Genomic DNA, 7,455 nt, shown 5'->3' with positions numbered 1-7,455 from the left:
TCCCTTTTATTTTTTCAAAATACTTTTTTTTCTTCTCCTGTTTCTTGCTGACCTGTCCCTGCTCCCCTCTGTCCTATAAGCATGGAGTTGTCTCTGAACAGGGTTCATGATGATTCTCGTTTCACACCAGGACAGCAGCTCTCAGCCCCGTGGCTATTCAAGGTCTTTGCTAGAACAAGCAGGCATGAATTGAGAAGCCTTTTTCAGCATGTATTATATCCCCTTTGTTTCTGCAAAAAAGAATGTCTGTGTGAGAATTTGTTAATTCCTATTTCTCTGTTTTTTGTCTTGTTTCTTTCTGCCTCTCTGCCCTGCTCTTTGCCAGGAGCCACCAGTCTCCACAGCCTCAGGGTCTTCTGAGCTTCTGTAGGGAGGAGCACTCGCTGCTCTGATATGCCATGAGGGCTTGGGTACCTGCCTGCTGCACATCCAGGCCAGGAATAGAGTTTCTCATGTTTCCCTTCAGCAATTTCTGTGTCTGATCAGCCCCTCAGCCCACAGTGTTGACAGAAGGAGAAAATGGCTTTGCATTATCTTCCTCCCAGGAAATGGAGGAGCGTATTTCTATGCTGAAAGTTGTTCTCAACCACATCTCAAAAACTGTGCAGGTCTATGGTTGTGGTGGTGATAATTTACTTGTCTTTCATTAACCCCTCATCACAGGCTTAATCTGTTATGGGAGAACTTTATCAAAGCAAACAGGTCTGACCTGCCTGAGTTTCTGTGGGCCAGTTCTACCTCAGTGATAACTGCTTGTTTCATCACAGCTCTTCTCAGCATGAATGAATCCCCCTGCTTCCCTGTGAAGTGAAAGCAAACAGGAAGAGCTTCAGTAGTTTAGAAGTTCTTGAAGAGGGGGGGAGGGGCAAGCATTTGCAAGGGATAAACCCACCTGCAATAGGACTTATGCCAAAACCCATGCTGCACCATGGTCCTGCTCTGTCCTGCAAGCTGAGACCTGCTGCAGTGTAAATCAGGCTGACATCCCTCCCCTCACTGCCACAGCAGCTGGTGAAATTGGGGATTATCAGGGTGGAGGGAACAGTTCCCAAAAGGGGCTTGATGCTGATGCAAATCTGAAATATATCCACTATGGTAGCAAAGTTGTGTTAATGCTGCTGTACAAAGATGTTGCCCTGGGAAAATGAGCTCAGTTTGGTATGAATGCAAAAGTAAGTCTCTTGGGTTTTTGTTCTGAGTGGGTCATTCAGCCTAGGAAAGCAATGGCTGAGAGGGGTTACTTCTGTTCCTTGAACATATGGTGAAGGATAAATGTCCATGGGAAGAGCCATTCTTTTAGGTTAAGATCAAAACAAAACATGGAGTGGCGAGGGTGCCCAGTGAGAGTGATGTGGGCTAAAAACCAAACTGCTTTTAAGGTGATAGTGATAACTTGTAGAAAGGAAGTATATGATGTTTCTGCCTGCAAGATACACAGATCACTAAATCAGAAGGTCCTTTCTGGTCTCAGTGATCCCTTTTTGCAAGGCTGCAGGAAGGTGTTGCAGCAGCTCATGGCTGACTCCTTGCACAAGTGTGTATGTGTCCCTCAGGGCTCTTCTGCCCTCCAGGCAGAGCTTCAGATTTTCGTGTCAGTGTGATGTACAGCCAGGAGCACAAGCTATTGCCAGGTTCCTGCTACTCTTCATCCCTAGAATGAATTTGTTATTTTTCTGTAGATAAACAGAACAAGATGGAATCAGTGGCCACTGTTTTTACCATAATGACATGTATCTGTCAGTCACCGGGGATGGGGGTTGGTGAGACATCCTGCACAGTCACTGGGATGGAAACATCCATCTTGTCTCCCTCAATGCACGCTCTCCATTTAGGAATTTCCAAAACACTTCTGTCAAATATCACTCTCAGCACAATCCTGTTAGCAGGGCTGATGAATGGAGTCTCAAATTAAGACCGATCTCTCTGATAAGCACAGTGCTGTAGGAGAGTCATCTGCTCAGTCAGAGCTATTTATTATATTGGATTAGCTAGGATGGCAATCTTCACAACCCACTGTAAATTCTATTAGGGGCACTCTGAAGCCCAGAAATGCAAATTAGACTTGCCAAAACACGTATGCATATTACAGCCTCTCTTAGCCATTTCCTCACATTCATTTCAATGTTGTTTCAAGAGAGCTGTTGATGTCTTCTCTTTGCCAAGAGGGTGGGAGAGGAAAGAGAGGAATGCTATTGGGTGGCAGTACAGCCCCATATTCTCTCTGGTCTTCATCATGAGACCCTACATGGCAGCAAATTGAATGGGTGTGTTTTGTGATCAGTGAGCACTCTGCATCCCAGCTCTTATTTAGCTTGGATCCTACAGGCATTCCCATCCAAATAGGTGCTCAAGAGTGTAAGTCTCCTATAATGCTAGAGGAAGCTTGTGGGAGACTTGCCCATGGTGAAGCTCAAAGGAAGGACAGGTTCTTAGTTCTATTTGTTTTCTTCTCCTTTATAATTTGATTCCAAGAGGTGCCTGCCACCTCCAGCTGGCTAGGGCAGTGCAGGCAGGTTGGTAGCTCAGGACTTGCTCTCCCTGTGGTGCAGCCCCGGGACAGGAGCAGCGTGGGTTCCCCGGGGCTGCTCCAGTCATAATTATTGATCAGGTGCTCTGAGACCTGTGCAGGGAAAGCACATTTTAATTACACAGTTGTTCTGCATAATGGTGTGGGTGACTAAGGTAGCTTGGACTCCAGTGGAGTTAGCATGAGCTTCATGTTCTCGTTAAGAGGAAGAGGGCTGTCCCATAGGCTGCTCGTGAATAGTGCATCCAGAAGTTCCATTCATTTGGAGTTGTTAGCTCCAAAATAATCTTTGCAGAATGAACAAGCAGCACCATTTGTGGTTTGCTTTCTTCTCCTACTCATATTTTATTTGAAGAATAATTTTCATAGTAGTTCATTCATTTCTGCATTGTTCCCATTTACTAATACATGTTACCTAATAGCCTATTGTCCATTGAGCAGTGGGTTAGGTTCATCAGAACTGATTATTCTGTGATCAATGTGTTTTTAATAAACCCTTTTTAAAAGGTTAATAAACCTCCTAAAGAATAACATTGACATAAAACCTGAGCTTTATCTTTTCTCTGTCTCTAGTTCTTGTACCTATTCAGTAAGATTCTCAGAACACCTGTGTCCCTTTGATGTGCCTTCCATTGTATGTGTTTTCCTAGGATTTTTGTTGAGGCAACTGCTGCAGTGATGCATGGCTAAAAGAAAACCCTTAGAGAGCTGGAGGTACCTGGCAATGTATTTGAATCTTCTTAAGCGGTTAAAAAAAAAAATCCCAACATGTTGAATGAAAATCTTATCTGGGCATGATAAGGATCCCTTGGTCCCTGTAATATAATGTAGTTTGTTTCTTCCAGCCTCACAAATGCTTTTGTTATCTTTGCTTTGATTTTTTTTTTCTCCCTTCTGTATTGCTTTGATTTTTATTTTTTTTACCTTCCCTTTTCTCTTTCATCATTGTTGCTTGTAAATTCTTCCCCTGGTAGAGATTAGAGTAGGAATGAGTGATAGATGCTGTCAGTAACAGGAGCTAATTTTACCCCTGATAATGGCTCTGTGGTTTATACAGACTTCACTCTGCTGATGCAGACACGTACCCAGGGGCCCGTCCTGTCTGCACACAGCTCGGGGCTGCACCACGCTCAGCAGTGGGGATTTTAGCTGCTGGGGAGCATGTACTTTGTGGGGGGAAATTTCTATCCTGGGAAGAGTCTATGTGAAAGTTTCTCACAGTGAAGAGTTCCCTCCAAGCACGTGACTCAAGTGATAGAAATTTTTGAGTTTTCTATGAAGAGTGTTTTGCCTTCTGCAGAAGTCTCTGTGTGTGTGTGTGTGTGTGGCCGGGGTGGGGAGAGTGAGTGGGCAGGATGGGATTCAGACCTGATTTCTGGTGGGAGGATTTCCCTGGCATCCATGCTATCAGCCCAGCTGGGAGGACTTCTGGGTATCACATGAATGTACCACAGTGATGACATCAAAAGGCTAATTTAGTAACAACACTAAACACTGCTTTGGGTGGTATTTTACACCACTGTGACCTCCTTTTGGAGCTATGACCTGTGTGTTGGTAGTGTGGTAAGGTGCCAGTTCTTGCTTTGAGGCACTGTTTGTAAACACTGAGGATTAGGAGTTCTTGAGCGCTGCTGTCCCAGCCTCATCTGCCCACCAGCATGGTCCAGTGCTCTACAGATGAGCTCTTTTTTGCTTCTTCTTTGTGCTCATCTTATTCTACTGAAGGGAAGGGAAGTGCCAGGACATGAATGATATAAGGTGTTGTAGACCATGCGTGAGGAGGGAAGAAGGCCACAGTGGTGCTCAATTTTCCTCTCAGTTATACAGCACTGCTGGACTAGCTCACCAAATGCCCTTGACATGCTCCTCTCTGGTTGTGCCTGCATGGAGGATGCTGTTGAATTTGTCCCCTCTCTTTCTTTCCCTGCATTAAGTCAACGTTCAATGGTTCATTTTTCCTGATGTTCTCACGAGGGGTCTGAGAGGGGATTTGCACAGCAGATGAAAGATGGCTCTAAGGATGTTGGAAGTCTGAAGAAAGCTTGAATTGTAGCTGTCCCAGCCAGCCTCCAGTGCAGATGGTTGTGCTCTGCTCATGTGAAATTGCAGTTGCAGTTTCCATGAGGCATATTCACTCCTGTGGCCTACATTTGTGAGCTTAATTATTGAGGGTTATGTTCCAGTCCCAAAACAGTTGCAGTGATCTTGGTTAACTGCTTGTCCTTGGATAAAGAATGAGTGACGTATCCTCTGCTATTTAATTTCTTGGTTACTGTTTACTGTGTGGTTTTTTGTTTTGTTTTTTTTCAGGTTCTCCTATATGGTCTTGGCGTGTGTATGTGTGGATCACACAATACTCTCCTTCACCATCTTTCTTTTCTTTGTTGTGACACAGTCACACTGAGCCTCTCCATTCACATTACAAAGTGCAGGATGGAGAAACACCTATTTTAAATCCTCTGTTTGCAGTTCACAATATGTTTTTTAGTCCCTGTTAGTCCTTTCTCTGTTGTCATTTGCTTTACCTTTGGCAACCAGTTTCCCTCAGTTTGTCTTCCTTACACATGATATTGTCTCAAGATAACTTTAGTACCCTGTTTGTTTTACTTCACTCCTTATTAATATATTTAGATGGCATTTCCCTCCTTTAATTCAAGCAATAATTCAGGGAGGTATATCCTAGAGTATAATGTGTTGTTTCCTACAGAGTAGGGTGCATTGCTGAGATCCTTTCTCATTTTGCTCCTCCCTTGTTGCCTTAGAATCTTCAAATGCTATTTTTTTCCCTAGGCATGTGGTATTTTCCCCTGCACCAGTGCTGCCAGCTCCCATCTCATCTCCTTGTACAGCTGGTATCTTAATACCCATAGCAGTGACTGAATGGGTCCATTAAGGCAGCTTGCTTGGCTGTTGTCCCCTCATTGCTACTGGTAGAGCAAAGCCAGGGTGTCCCTTTATTTTGAAGTATTTCAGGTGTAGCAAGGTTTATTCTTTGTGAAATTGGTATTAGTTAAAGAGGTGGAGGGAGGATAATTGTAAAAAGATGTAGCACAGCTGTTCCAGCTCTGTTCCTTTGTGGGCTGGGAGCAGCTGACTTCCTCTCATTGCTGGTGATTTTCTCAATTATGGCTGGAGAGAAAGGGAGTGGATAGAGAGCAGATGCCATCTATGAAGCCAAGTCTTCTGCTACTTGCAGAGTTTGGGGTAAGGAGAGCTCTGGCTGGGAAGTTTCATGCCTACTGGAAGTGTTTGGGTGCTAATTCAGTGCGGGATCAAAGCCTTTTGGTGGAGTATTGGTAGGGTGTGCAATTACAGGGTAGTTCCTCATTAATAACTACTTCAGTAATTTCTCCCTCCCACCTTCCCCACCTATTTCTTTTAATCTGCAACATAGAATGATATTACTTTAGACAATAAGTATTTATTTTGTCTAATGAAAATACACACAGTGGTATGCAAGTTAGTTACAAGACTTGGTTCCTTAATAGGCTGGTCACTGAGACCATCCCTGGAGTGTGGAGTCAAATGAAAATCAGAGCTATGTGAGAGGAGTACACAGGTGATTTCAAAGCCATGGGTCTTATAGATTGTTTTTAGCAGTGTCCTCACCACCAAGGGCAAGTGGTTTTGTGCATCATCTGATCTTGACTGCAGTTGCTTTGGACCCAAATTTGTGTTGAGAAACATGATTTTTTGCCTCTTTGGCTATGCAGGCTTTTTCATCTTGCGTAACGTTCTGTCCTTTGCTTCCTTTTTTTTTTTTTTTTCATTATGCCTCCTTGCATTTTCAATCATGTCCTCACAATGAGCTAAAAAGAAAATCAAGAATCTGCCAAACCATTCATCATGTCTTTTCTCTTCAAAATAGCATTAGAATTCAGGCCTGTTTCAGAGCCTGTGCATCAAAAATTATGCAACCTAGAGCTGGGAAATTGAAAAGTCCTGTGAACATTGGTTTGAATTTTTAACCAAATTCCTGTCAGCTGCATTTCTTTCTTTTGTATGTTTTCCTTCTATTAATATTCTAGTGAATGAGTTTACAAGAAACAATGAATTTTAAACAAAGCGTGGAGGACTTTTCCAGAGAAGGAATTTCAAGTCATAAATGTGAATATTCTCACTGGGTTCTGAAGCTGCCCTTTGCAGAACAGAGTCGTGACATCGATTCTTACATCCAAAATCAACCAGAACATCCTGTATTTTGAATACATCCAGCAAACACCTTAGAAGACAGGCACCTTCCTCTCTTGTTTTGCACCGGTAAAAACAAACAAGAAGCTGGGATGGAATTCATTGAATAGTTTATGGGGAAGAGATTTTCACCTACCTCAATTTTTGTCATGAAAAAACTCTCTTACCATCTTGACAGTTTCTGGAAGGGCTTTCTGTTTAAGGAGAAAATGACAGCATGTCTTTCTGAAGGAACACCTGGCTTGTATTTGTGAGTTCCTAGGTGACTTAGAGAAATCACATTGTCTTCAGAGGTGCTCTGCACCTGCAGCTCCTTCTGGAGCTGGTGCGAACCAGGCTGGTGGCATGGACTCTGCTGTCATCTTAAGGAATCTCCCTTGCATGCTTTCTGGTCATCTCCTGATGAGTTTAAGCACATGTGGTTAGATTTTTCTTCTTGGTTATAATTTCCTTTCTGCAGAGGAACAGTTTGTGGGTTCTATATCCTGTCTCTTCACCACAAGATTGTAACGGATTGGTGTGGCAAGCCAGCATCCCCAAAGTCAGGACTGACAGAGCCTGAAGCTGCTGTGGTGGTCCTGGCACAGTGGTGTTTGAAGCCATCACTCAGGCTTCTTTAATTTCCAAGGATCACTGAAAATGATCATGTCTTCCACTAAGACAGAAGGTGTGTGAAAGGATCAACTGTACAGCTCAGAGGGAAGACTTGTTAGGGATGAAGAGCTGCTGAAAGCCTT

The sequence above is a fragment of the Chaetura pelagica genome, unplaced genomic scaffold, assembly GCF_000747805.2.
Source record: "Chaetura pelagica isolate M959 unplaced genomic scaffold, ChaPel_1.0 scaffold45, whole genome shotgun sequence".
Lineage (NCBI taxonomy): Eukaryota > Metazoa > Chordata > Aves > Apodiformes > Apodidae > Chaetura > Chaetura pelagica.
This window is presented reverse-complemented; position numbering follows the sequence as displayed.